Raw genomic sequence first — 13,970 nt, 5'->3', positions numbered from 1 at the left:
GCCGGGCTCGCCCCTGACTTAACTTTCTGGGTGCGGGCATGTGTGCAGGAGGCGCGCTGGGGCCGGTGGCGGGAGGCGGTCCGGGAGGTTCCGGGTTGGCTCGCCAGCGCCCCCTTTTTCTCTCCCCCTTCTCCCCGCCCCTGAAGGGACAGGCCCCGAGGGCTCCGGGCGGGAAGCGGGAGGGGCCCTCCGGACTGCTCGCTGCGGTCACGCCGGGGGCTGGGGACACTTTGCTCTCCAGCCCCTGGGCGGCTGCTGGGGGAGGGGGCTGGGGTCGTCGCTGCGGACTGGCGCTCCCCACCCCCCTCCCCTATGGGGAGTCCCGGAGGCGCCTCTTCCGAGATCGGGGGTGGGTCTGTCCCTGGTTAAATGGTCCCTCCCTAATCCCCTCCCTCTAGTGGTTTCCGGGGCCTGCGGGACCGAGGGGCGGGAATCGGGGGGCCGGAGCCTGCCCCACTGCTCTGGACTTGGACTGGGCCTTAGGCCTTCTGGGATGGTCGCGGTTTGGGAAACTTTCCCAAACCTGAGACCGAACCCGAACATCCTCCCCTGCCACCTCGTTCTCTAATCCCACTCCCACTCTACCTCGTCCAACGCCTTCCCCTCCCTCCGACCCGAATCTCGCTGCGACTGATTGATGGTGCCATGAGCCAATTGAAGGCAGGGAGCTGACCTGCCGGCTGTGGGTAAGCCAATCGTAGGAACGGGGGGAAGGAAGGGGGCGGGTTTCTTCTGAACCAGTTAGAGCAGAGTTGCCTGCGGGGCGGGGGAGTCATGGAGACGCCAACAAGAGCTCTCCACTCTTTTCCATCTTTAGTCGCCCGTTCTTGGATCTGTCGGGTAGTGTCACTTCTAGAGGCTCAGACCCTAGAAAACACCTAGAGATACGTGAGATGCTGAGTCTCTCGTATCACGAGAGATGGTATCTAAAGCGTGATGAAGTCCGAAGCCACTTAGGTTTTGTGGCCGCAATCCCCCAAGGCCTATTTCTAAAATGGCATTTGCTGTAGTGATTGTGTTCTAGACCTTGGCGTCTGCTGTGTGCTAAGGATCAGAGAAGTTGTCGTTTAACTCTGCCTCGATTTCTCCGGCCAAAAATTTTGGTGAAATTTGAAAGGATACCCTGAGAATGAAGACATTAGGGTAGTTATGTGAAATGATTGAGAATGCAAGGCATCATTGTTTGTGACGGCTTTGTTGGTTGCCGTCCTGGTGTTAATAGACGGCAAGTTACCAAAGTGCACTTGAAAGTTCGGCATCTGAGGATGACATTAGAATAAAGTTATGATTTATGGTATGTTCTTTGGGGGAGAGGGCGAGGACTCTCGGGTAAACAAAATGAAATTAGCTACTAAAGCATCACTGAGAAACAAAGTGGTATTTAAGGATCAAAGCTTGCCAAAGAATATTTGTCTACAGGACAAGTCCCAGTAAATCGTAGTTGCCAAATTAAGTTACACGAAAGATCCTTGAAAAGATTTCACTTTTCAGTGTGTGGATACCTTTCTGGTTTAAACAAGGTTAGGGACATCTTTGGCTGTTGTGGGCTGTTTGTGGAGTCCAGTCAAGTGAGTTTCTTGACTCTTCACTGAGGAATGGGGAAGGCTGGTCTTTGGTTCTCCTTGGGAAGCACCGGTTGCTCCCCAGGAATAGCAGTCTTTTAAAAAGCACAGTGCTACAGTGCTGTTTGTGTGTATATGCTGTGCTTTTTTTGGTGAGGTTAGGCACCAGTTTCCATTTGGGATTTGTAGAATCTCGGACTTGAAGGAATGAATACTGTAGAGAATGAATCCATTAATGTTGTGATATGTATCAGGTGAATTTTAACCTGTAATTTTGGCATATTTATTTTTGGAGGAGTGGTATGTGCTTTATTTATTATACCTCCATTGGTTTCTCAAGCTTTCATTATTGTTGGGTTATGAAGAAAGAATTGATGGTGCTGTAGTTTTAGGGAAAATGTTTGGCAAGATTTGCAAAGTGTTCTGCTGTGATACATCATTTTGAAATCAACAATGCAAATTTCAGTCCAGTACTATTTTGGGTCTTCACCTAAACATAAATTACTTTATTACTGGAGCCTTTGTAGTGACATAATAGTGAAATTGCAAAGATAAAACATTCATTTTGACTGTAAGCATAGGGAATAGTGTAAATGAACCAGCGTCCCCTCCTCCCTCAACATTAGTTAATTTAGTTGCTGATAGCCCCTGTGACTTGTGGCCTCTCTTGTGTACTGAAGAAAAACCCTGTTGTTTTACTTCATTCTTAGAAAATTACAGCAGTCCTAGAAAATGTGCTCATATTCTTGGTGGTTGAATGTGTGGCATGTCTCCTAAAGCTTGCCTGCCTGAGGTGGGGAGGGGTAAGGCCCTCTCAAGCATATGGAGACATCTAGAAAAAGATGTGCATCGTCAGCTGTGATTCCATTGTGTGCTCTCAGACTGGATCTGAGCCTTTTCCTCCTGGGAATTTCTGTCTTAACAGAGGAGTTCTTTGACTTTTAGATGTCAGGGTACAAAGCAGAGGATAGAAAATAGTTCACAAATTATGAATTTAATGTATTTTAGATTGTTTTTACTCTGATTTTAACCCTTCGTTGGTTAAATATAATTGATGTGACTTAGTGTCAGAGGAGCATTTTCCTGGAAGCCTGAATGTAAGGGAAAGATGGGGAATTGGGCCAGGGTAGGAAAGTAGATAAAGGAATAAATGCCCTTGGGTATCCTTTATTTATAGTTCTTTCTTATTAAAGCTTTCAGTAGAAATAAGGATCTGGAAGCAGTGCTTCTACTACACGGCCTTTATGTAAGGATTCAGTACCGTAGCTGTTTGAGATCACTTCAGATTGAAATGTGACCCATAAGTGGATTTCATAGCAACTTGCATTTCATAGGAAAAAAATGGTGTGTTGGGTTTAAAAAAAGAATTTTAACATCTTAGGATGTTTGATAGCAAAAAAAAAAAAAAAAGCCCCCTATAAATAATGTTACTAGAAGATTATTAGTTTTTTGAAATGCATACTATGACTGTATTTTATTTTTTTACCCTTGTGTCATGATTGAAATTCTATTTTAAAACATAATTGAGGACTCCCTTTTGTGTCTTTTCCAGTATTTTGTGTTTTTAGATTTGTTTGATAATTTGACATTACATGCTTTATCAGTTTTAGATTAAAAGGGAAAATAAGTTACTATTTTATGGGTTTCATCTTATATTTATTAAATAATAAACAATAAAAACTTACTTCCTTTCTCTTAGTGAAATAATATGACTGTATTATATACCAGAAATGAAAGCCATTCAGAAGACAGAATAAAACAGTTTTTTTGTACCCTCTATTATCTCAAGCTTTTTTACCTCTGTGATTTACTTTTTTAAACTAAAAGGATATCCTTAACTTTTGTACTTAATCTCCTTTTTTATTTTAAAGACTTGAAGAAAGGATTATGAATTGCAAATACATTATCTAAAGTACATTAAAAGAAAGGTTTGTCAAACTATCAAATACAGTTTTAATACCAGAAATCTTCAATTCAGACAACCTATAGAAGATGCATACTTTCTAGTTAATTTCTATATAGGAATGAGAATTAGTTTAGTGGGCATTTTAGAAGCTGCTGTAGTTTTCCTAGGTGTTGTAAGACAGACAAAACTGATGAAATATGAGATAATTTTTAAGGGCAAGTTTATGAAGTTTACTGAAATTAAAAGACTGGATGATTTGCAGGTAGGCAGGTAGATTATATTACTTTAGTGTTTTAGGGCAAAGATTTTTATCAGTTTGTGAAACACTGATAATTGACCATATTTCTTATTTTCCTTGACTGTGATGATTCAATGCAGTTATGAAAAGGTTGATTCTAGAACAATTTTTAGTAGTTTTCTTCTTGGATATTTTAAAAGGAGAGACACATTAAATGATTAAGGAATCTTTGGTGGTGGTTTTACTTGTCTGCTCCTCTCTTTGAAAAAGTAAAAGAAAAATTCTTTCTTTGGTATACGATCCCCCCACACCCCTCCCACCACCCCAGGTACACTCCACTATGCTTAATTCTGGACTCTTGTGATAACTATAATACCCTATCATATATCGCTTTTAAATTATTCTCTCCCTCATCTGTTTCAATGCAGTATACATAAGTCATCCAGTTTTTCTCAGTCTTACCCCAACCCCCATTATCAGTCCCATTCTACAACAGTGACACTGTGCAGTATTTGTCCTTTTGTGACTGAGGTATTTCACTCAACATAATGTTCTCCCAGGGTCACCCATTTTGAATAATATTGTATGAGTTCCTTGATTTTCAATGCAGCGTAGTATTCCATTCTGTGAATATACCACAGCTTCTCTATCCATTCATTTGTTGATGGGCACCTGGGTTGTTTTCAACTCCTTGCTATTGTGAACAAAGCCGCGATGGTGTCAGTTATGGTCTCTTTGGGGTATATTACCAGTAGTGGAATTGCTGGGTCAAATGATAACCCTATTTGCGACTTTCTGAGAAAGCGCCATACCGCCTTCCACAGTGGTTGCACCATTTTACATTCCCACCAACAGTGAATAAGGGTTTCAGTTTCTCCACAACCTCTCCAGCATTTGTTGCTTGCTGTTCTGTTAAATTTTGCTATTCTTACTGGGGTGAGATGATATCTCATAGTTGTTTTGATCTCTCTTAGAGCTAGGGATTTTGAACATTTCTTCATGTGCTTGTTGGCCATCTGAATGTTGTCTTTGGTGAAGTGTCTGTTTATATCCTGTGCCCATTTTTCAATTGGATTGTTTACCTTTATCTTGTTGTGGTGCTCAAGTATTTTATAAATTCTAGATATAAGTCCCTTATCTGACATGTCATTCCCAAATACTTTTCCCCAGTCAGTGGCCTCCCTTTTTACCCTGTTGGAGAAGTTTTTGGATGTGCATAGGGATTTGATTCTTAGAAGGTCCCATTCATCTTATTTTTCTTCTCCTCGTTGTAGATACTTGACTAATACTCTTATTAATAGGTCTTCTTGTATGCTTGTGGATCATATCCTATCACTCACATTGTACTTAAGATACTTTAGTTATATAGTTACAACAAACTAACATCTAAAAGAAAAAAAAAATACTTTAAGTGACCCTGTTTTTAGTACTCAAGAGCAACGGTATGTCTCTGGAGACAAAAGTGCGTCTGGTACAGGCCATGGTCTTTGCAATCACTTGTTAATGCATCAGAGAGCTGGACAATGACCAAGGAGGATAGAAGGATGATTGATACTTTTGAGCTTTGGTGTTGGAGAATAGTGTTGAAGGTGCCATGGACTGCTAAGAGAACAAACAGATGCATCCTGGAGAGGGCTAAACCGGGCTGCTCCTTGGAGGCAAGGATTCTGAGGCTTTGTGTGACATACTTTGGTCATGTTGTAAGGAGAGACCTGCCCTTGGAGAGGGGCATGATGCTTGGGAGGGTGGAGGGCAGGCACAGGAGGGGAAGGTCCTCTGGGAGACGGATTGATTTGGTGACTGGGGCAATCAGGATGAGTGTGTTGGAGGCAATGAGATTGGCACAGGACAGAGCAGAGTTTAGAGCTCTTGTACATAGGGTCGCTATGAGTCACAAGCACCTCGACGGCACATAACAACAACAAATGACACTGAGCTGTTGTTAAAGTTCATAGACTATTTTGGAAACAGGTAATGGTAATGGATGTACAGCGTGACTATAATTGTATATGTATAAAATTCAAAGATGACAAATGATCTGCAGTGAAACCTGTGAGAGCTGGAACACGGTGCAAGTTGTTTTTTAATGGGTCTCTTATGTTTCTGTAGTCTTACCATTTTCTGTTACTTATTTAGTAGAAAGAATATAATTGGAAAGGTTTCTGCCTTTCATAGGCTTTTTACTATATGTATATTTATACTCACACAGACAAAAAAACAATAATGAAATAAGTTAACATTTATGGATTGCATATTAAGAATGTGATGCACCTTTAAGGCCCCATTCTTGTATAATCTCAGATGGTTTTCATTGTCATACTGTGAAGTGAGTTTGGCTCAGGAAATGGAGGCACAAAAACTGTCACATAGCTTGACTAGTGAAGAGGAATTTGAACCCAGGCAAACATTGCTCTGGAACCGGAACCAGGAACCTGGCTTTTTTACTTGTTTGGCTACATTTCCCCTAAACATAATGTAAATGTATCTTATTCAGTGCTTTGTTGAAATAATACAGAGCAGTGATTCTCCACTAGTGAAAGAGAAAGAGGCACGGAATATATTTTTTAAAAGCATACATAGGTTGTCAATCCTCACGAGAAACTAAGAGAATAGAACTCAGGAAAACTTGATTGTTGAAGACAGGTAGAAAGTAGATTGGGAAAACTGTAGAGGATTATTGTGTCTTATAAAGAATGAAATAGAGAGTTAACATTTAATTTCTTTAAAGTATGTAATTCTAATATGTTTAACTAACTAGAAAGTATATAATGCATATTTTGCAGAATTTTTGCAATCCTTGTAGCATAAACTTAGTGCTGAGATATTACAGTCCCTAAAGAAAGCTGATAATATATGCAGTCATCTGACTTCTTTGCTATTTGTGGAGTTCCTCTGTCTGCTCAATTGTTTGCAAGGAGAGGGAAGCTATCAGGTGACTCTTTCACCTGTATGCACATGAGGATCCACACATACTTCTGTTAATGTTCCAGCTGCCACAAATTGACTACTTGTCATAAATGAAAATATGATGCATGGTATTTTCTATTAATTCATTCATTGATTGTGTAAAGGCTTTTGACTGTGTAGATCACAACAAACTGTGGCTGACTCTTGAGAAGAATGGGGATCCCAGAACATTTGATTGTGCTTATGCAAAACCTATACTTGCACCAAGAGGCAGTCGTCAGTATAGAGGAAGGAGACACTGCATGGTTCAAAATCGGGAAGGGTGTCTGCCAGAGATGTGTTATGTCTCCATACCTTTTCAGTTTGTATGCAGAACAGATCATCCGGGATGCTGGGCTGTACGAGAAGGAATGTGGCATCAATACTGAAGGAAGATTAATCAACAACCTGCATTATGCAGATGACACAACCCTGCTTGCTGAAACTGAGGTGCACCTGAAGCACTTGCTGTAAAAAGATCAAGGACTGCAGCCTTTAATATGAATTGAAGCTCAATGTCCGGAAAACAAAGATTCTCACCACTGGACCATTTGGCAGCACCATTATAGATGGTGAAGAGATTGAGATTATTAACAGTTTTAGTTTGTTTGGCTTCACAATCAGCACTCTTGGTACCAGCAGCCAGGAGATCAGGAGACAAATTACATTGAGAAAGTCAGCTGTCAGGGACCTCTCCAGAGTCCTGAAGAGCAGTGATGTCAGTTTGGAGACTAAGGTGTGTCTGATCCAGGCCATAGTCTTTCCAGTTCCTTGCTGTGCATCAGAGAGCTGGACAGTGACTAGGGATGATAGAGAATTGATGCCTTTGAGCTGTGGTGCTGGAGAAGAGTGTTGAGTATACCATAGACTGCTAGGAGAATGAACAGGTTTGTCCTGGAGAGGGTGAAGCCGGGCTGCTCCTTAGAAGCAAGGATTCTGGAGCTTCGTCTGACATACTTTGGACATTTGCAATGAGGGACCAGTCCTTGGTGAGGGACGTCATGCTTGGGAGGGTGGAGGGACAGCACAAGAGAAGAAGACCCTCAATGAAATGGATCGATTCAGTGGTCGGGGTAATGGGAGTATGTGTGCCAGAGACAGTGAGGTTAGCACAGGATAGAGCAGGGTTTAGGGCTGTTGTACATAGGATCACTATGAGTCACAAACAACTGGATGACACATAATGACAGTGACAACAGTATGTCCATATGAAATGTGATCTCAGTTCTTCCAAGGCTTAACTAAGAGCTAGAGTGAGTTTTGGAAATTCCTGTGGCTGATTGATATTTGCCCGTTGAAGTACCCATCTAAAATGAGGATTTTTTTTTAGCAGATTATTCCTGCTTGTAAAATCAGCTCATCATTAAGTTATTTTAAAAATCCCACAGTACTTCCTTTGTCTTTGATGTTAAGGTAACTTTTGTAAGTGATTAATGTTAATATTTTACGTTCTGTTATTAGTATGCTTAGTAGTGAATGGACTCTTTTCAGTTGTTGTTGTTGATTACCTTCGAGTTGAGCAAGACTTATAGAGAACCTACGAACAGAAGGCTTGAAGCCCCTCTACAACTATCAACATGTATCAAGGTTCATAGAGTTTCTGGACGCATGTTATTTAGGAAGTGGATGCCACTACTGCTTCCAAACCTGTCATAGTATGTTATTTTTGCTATGTGCTGTTGAGTTGCCTGCAATGCATAGCGACACTATGTACAGCAGCTCTGAACCCTTCCCTGTCCTGAGCCAGTCCCATTAATTTGGACACACCATCTGCCATTGCGCTAGTCTTAAAAATGGAATTGCGTCTCTTAAAGAAATGTGTATCTAGGCGAGCTCTGGTGGCCTAGTGGTAGGAAACTGCCCTGCAATCCCAGAGGTGTGTGATTCAAATCCACCAGATGCTCTGCTGAAGAAGGAGGAACAATCGCCTCCTGTACCAGTCAGATCCAATTTGACGGTACACACATAAAAAGAATGAATGAATAAATAAATAAATATTATTAAAAAAAAAAGAAATGTGTATCTTTACTTGAGTCATTTGTAGGTCATCTGTACAGTATAGACCAAAGGAAAAATTTTTATAGTTAAAGGTAACAAGTTAAGAAAGTAAATTTTATATATGTTTATGTATTTTAAAAGGCTGAATTAAAAATAAATACAGATATACAAATAAATAAGTATTTGGTAATCACCTCTAAGTGGCTAGTATTGAAAAAACAGATGGAATTCTTTTGCATATATTTTTTATCTTCCTAAATATGGGATATCCGGTAACCTGCTTGTAAGGAGTTGCATTACCATTTCAAAGGCAAGTGGTTCACATCCATCTTAAGTCTTTTATAGCTTCTGAAAACCTATTGGTGGGTCAGCTATGAGTTGGTTCAGAATCCAAGGCACATAACAGTAACAAAAAAGGAATAAGAAGCCATGGTAGTATAGTAGATTAAATGCTGGACTACTAACTAAAAGGTCGGTAGTGGAAGCCCTCTACCGGATGCTCATGGGACGAGGAAATGCCAGTTTGCTCACTTTAAGATTTATAGCTTTGAACATTTATAATTGCCTTGTGTTGGATTTGATTTGGTTTGTGGTTTCTTGAGAGTCTAGAAGGGATATAAAAATTCTTTGCTAGGATTTTGAGTGTCACAAATCTGTGAATTTCTGCAGATCAGTAACTTTTTTTTTTTAATTACTGAAGCTGGTGGTAATTGTTAAGGTACCAGTGGTGGACTAGAGACCCCTGCCAGCTGTTGACATATTAGATATACTGCGTATTAGACAGAGCTGTCACAACTGACTAGTTATTTCTGAATAGTTGGAAGTGAGTGGAATAATAAAGAATGGCAAAACTTCTGACTGCTTTTGGTGTAAATCGTTTTAGATATTCTTCTCTGCTTTCTAAAATTCTTACTCTTAACTTTGTTTCCCTCCCGCCCCTTAAAGGTGAAGGTGGAAATTTGGTCTGGATTATTAACAAACCGACGAGCGAGTCTATTACTGTCGTTAAATATTTTGTTATGATGATCTAACAGTTTTCCTCTTTACCAAACAGCACATAGTGAAGCAGCTAGCTATTTGTTGAGAAAGCCATTAAGTTTAAAACAGATCACTTAACGTGGGCACAGTACAGTAATTTCCAGATTGGTTGTTGGAAGTTAGTTGGTTGCTGGGCTCTGGCAGACTGGAACTGAACCTTTGTTGTATAATAAGGATTTATTTACTCCTGTACAACAGATTTTTTAAAATTATTTTGACATGCTAGTCAATTAGAATTTTTGGTATACGTTACTAAAGTTTAATATCAGCTAGCAAAATTGAATAAAATGCTTTGATTAATTTGATATAATTTGGCAATTGTGTCCTTATAAATATGCATAAAATTGTGTTTTGATTTGGCTTGTCATGAAATTGTACCTGTATTCTAAATTGTTTTCTAAAATTAGAGGATATAGTAAAAGAAGAAAATACGTATTGTATGCATATTTGTATATACATACTCATTTCTACCTTTTCTGTCCCCAAATGTGAAAGAAAACATAAAGACTTGGTTAAATTATATTTTTGGGCAGATATTTAACAAGGTCCCTTTACTTTCTTGAGAATCTTTGATAATAAAATTCCCTATGGAATGAAGATGAATATCTCCACACATTTCTGAGGTAAGTTTGTCATGAGCCCATCTTTCCCTGTTTTTGAGTTTTCACGAACTTTTGTGTATGTTGGTTGCTTCTTCCTGCCGTCTGTTCTTAGTTGCCTGTCCTGACTCATAGCCAGTGTATGCAGAGTATTACTGAATGCACAGTATTGCTGCTCCATAGTTTTTTCCAAGGTTGTGACCTCTTAGAAGCAGATCCCCAAACTTTACTTCCAAAGTGACCCTCGGTAGTTGTTGGCTTAACTGTTTGTACCATCTAGGGACTTAATGTAATTCCTGTGTCTTTGATTTGCTTAAAATTAATGAATTATTTTAAATTTTATTATTAAACTATATAGCTGATCTTAGTTAATAGCAAAGTATGTTGTCACTTGGAAGGAATGCAATACTTTGCAAAGGTTGTTAGTAAGTTGCTTAATATGTTAATTACAGATTTAAAAAAATGTTCTAAAGAAAACGAAATCTGTTTATCTTTGAATCAGCTATAAAGATGTCTTGTCTCTTCAGTGAAACACACAGAACATTTTTCATATCCAGACTAAATAAATTTTCCCTGGTAGAATATTTTGACACTGTAGTGAAAAAGATTAATAATCTCAATTTACAATAAGGGGATAAAAAGTTAAAGAAAACCATGGGAAGTTAGTCTTGAAAAGGTAATAGGATGAAACCAAACACAGATGATCTCAGAAATATTTAAATTGACATGGTTTAGAAAGAAAATGATTGGAAAATCATTTGAAGAACTGGTAATAGTTAAATATAACTAATCCTCACTTATTAACTGTCTCATCATCCAACATTTCACATTTACAACAATAATAAAAGAAATACTACCTGACTATTGTGCACATATATTAATGAGGTACATCTGCCTCTAGCAGTAATGGACACCAACGTGGAAGGTGGAAGTAATGCAGGTTGTAGCAGTTAAAATTCTGTATCAGCTCGGCTGGGCCATGAGTCTCGATGATGTTAAGAAGTGATTGGCACTTATTAAAAAATACAATCATTCTCCGTTTTGTGATCTGCTGTAATGATTCCCATTTTCAAATAACCTGATCTTAGAACCTAAGCATGTTGGCAAATGAAGTATGGATGCAGAGAAATTCTAGTTACTCCAAAGAGCAAAGTCCTTAGAATTTATACATTATTACATAATTTTGACAATCCTGTAAAAAATACTCTCAACTTCTAAATTTCTACATCTAACATTAAGTCCTTATTTTGTATGATCATTTTATTTGCAATATAAATCAGAATGTCTATTCACAGTCTGTCACCAAACAGTTATGATTTAAACACTAGATACAATATATACACTACAGAAGAAAAAAGAAATGATAATTTCTAATGTGCTGTGTCATATGCGTCTCTTTTTTTAGCTCCTTCAATACTGTGGTATAACTAGTGTTTAAATAGAGCTATTTTAGTGCTTTAGTATTTTCACTTATGACAAGTTACTTATTGGCAAGAAAATTGTGTTGATTTGGGAGTGGCTAAGAATTTTCCTTTTTTTCCTTTTTTATTTTGCTTCAACTTAAAAAAAATTCAACCATATAGAGGGCTTAAAAGAATAGTACAGTGACTATATATATAGATTTTGTAGTTATCCTCTGCTTTAACCTCATTCATGTGTGTTGGATGAATCATTTGAAAGTAAATTACAGATAGGACACTGGATTCATAACATGCATTATCTTAAAATAAAGATACTATCTTATGTAAGCACACAAAAATACAGTGGTATCTAGAGGCATTGGCTGTAGGACCCTATGTTGTATTGAAGTGAAGTACAACTCATAGTGACTCTGTGAACAACAGATCTGAACCTTGACTTATTCTGTGACATCCTTATCATCTTTGACACGTTTGAACCCATTGCTGCAGTCACTGTGACAGTCCATCTCATCGAGTGTCATCTTGCTGGCCCTCCTTCACTTTCCAAGTGTGATGTCCCATTCCCAGGAATAGCATCTCTTAACAACTTGTCCAAAATATGTGACACAAAACTTTGCCATCCTTGTCTCCTAAGGATCACTGTGGTTGCACATTCTCCAAGACATAGCTATTGTTGTTTTGGCAATCCATGGCATAGTCAGCACTCTTCTCTAACACCACAGCTGAAATGCATCATTTCTTCTCCTGTTTTCCACATTCATTGTTCAGTTCTCAGATGCATAGCAGGTGATTGGATGGACAGTGGCTTCAGTCAGGCACACCTTAGTCTTTAAACTGACATCATTGTTCTTCAAGACTTAGGAAAGATCTCTGACAGTGACTTTCAAAATGCTGTATGTCTCCTGAGTTTAGCTCCTGAGGGCATTCTGGTGGTGCTAAGGATTGAACTGCCAACCTAATGGTATGTTGACTCTCCAGCAAGTTTTCAGATGTAATTAATTGCATAGGAGGAAATTGCCCAGTCTCCCACAGAGCTGCTGGTGGATTTGAACTTTGTGCCTGTGGGATTGCAGTCCAGTTTCTAACCACTAGGCCATCAGAGCTTCCTTTTTATAAGAATAGTGGAGCCTTTTCCCCCTCCTTTGTGAATCAGTGGGCATCAGAGTTTATTCTTTGAGAAACAGAGTATACAGAAAATAAGTGTAACACATGCACCACTAAGCTAGCTATCCAATTAATCTCACCTCCCTAATTCAGGGAGTTAGTAATTACATTCTTATTGTCAAAGATTATGAGGCTGGCACAGGATAGGACAGGGGTTCAGATCTGCTGTTCTTAGGGTTGTTATGAGTCATATTTAACTGGATGACACCTAACAACAACAATAATGTAGATATAAAACCCACAGTGTATGGCGTGTGGATGGAAAGGAGATTAGAAGGAAAGAAAGCAGAAAGAAATAATAGAAGATTTGAATACCTACAAAATAATTCCTCTCAGTTTAAAATTGTTAAACTAAATTGATTATAGTCAGAATTGACTCATAGCTCATCTTCCATTGGTACAAAAAGAACAAATATCACATGAAGATGGCCATACCTGACCTTTACCAGCTTTGCAAAGGGTAACTGTTATCATCAACAGCATCAGTAACACAAACCAATTCCTATGAGGTCAGGCATGTCCCCCACGCTCCTATACCTCTTTCCACTTAGCTCAACACACATCTTACTTCTTTATGGGGTCCAAAATCCAGTGTGATAGCCCACAGACCACACAGAACCATACTGGGGAAGTAAAAAAGTTATAATCCAGGTGAGTAGCAGAATACAGTCAGGACATGCGCTCACATGTGCTCACCTCAGCCTTGAGCCTCACAGCTTTAGGCCAGTGTGACAAGTTCTCAGTTCTGCCAATATTGGCTCACACTCCCTCCTCCCCTAAATTGTCTGACAAACTTGGGCAAAGACTCTTAGCTCCAGTTCCAATGGTGTAGCAGTCTCAAGGTCCTATCACATGTCAGGTCTTTGGTTCTCTGCTGTGGCTGCTGTTGGTCTTGCCCATAGGCCTCCTTGCTTGCTCTTTTTCTGATGAGGAGGTTTCTTCTCTTTGCTTCTCGATACACTCAATTTAATGGTGAGACTAGTAAACTCCCTTGTGGATAGGCTCACACATCCTGTTTGCATATTCTACCCCATTCCCATGGCAGAGTCCAGTGTCTTAGGAAAGCCATTTAGCATAATAACCTTCACAATTGGGTTT

At 39.3% G+C, this 13,970-nt stretch overlaps 1 protein-coding gene across 1 annotated transcript in view; it reads left to right on the top strand.

Annotated features, from left to right (window-relative positions):
* The window catches only part of NCOA2 (nuclear receptor coactivator 2), a 348,889-nt gene that overhangs the window by 937 nt on the left and 333,982 nt on the right, over positions 1-13,970 (top strand). The gene's annotated exons all lie outside the window — the stretch shown is intronic.

Source organism: Elephantulus edwardii, unplaced genomic scaffold (genome assembly GCF_000299155.1).
Source record: "Elephantulus edwardii isolate Elephantulus edwardi_28Jun2011 unplaced genomic scaffold, EleEdw1.0 scaffold00008, whole genome shotgun sequence".
Classification (NCBI taxonomy): domain Eukaryota; kingdom Metazoa; phylum Chordata; class Mammalia; order Macroscelidea; family Macroscelididae; genus Elephantulus; species Elephantulus edwardii.
The sequence above is the reverse complement of the archived record's forward strand: the minus strand, read 5'-3'. Positions and strand labels throughout refer to the sequence as shown.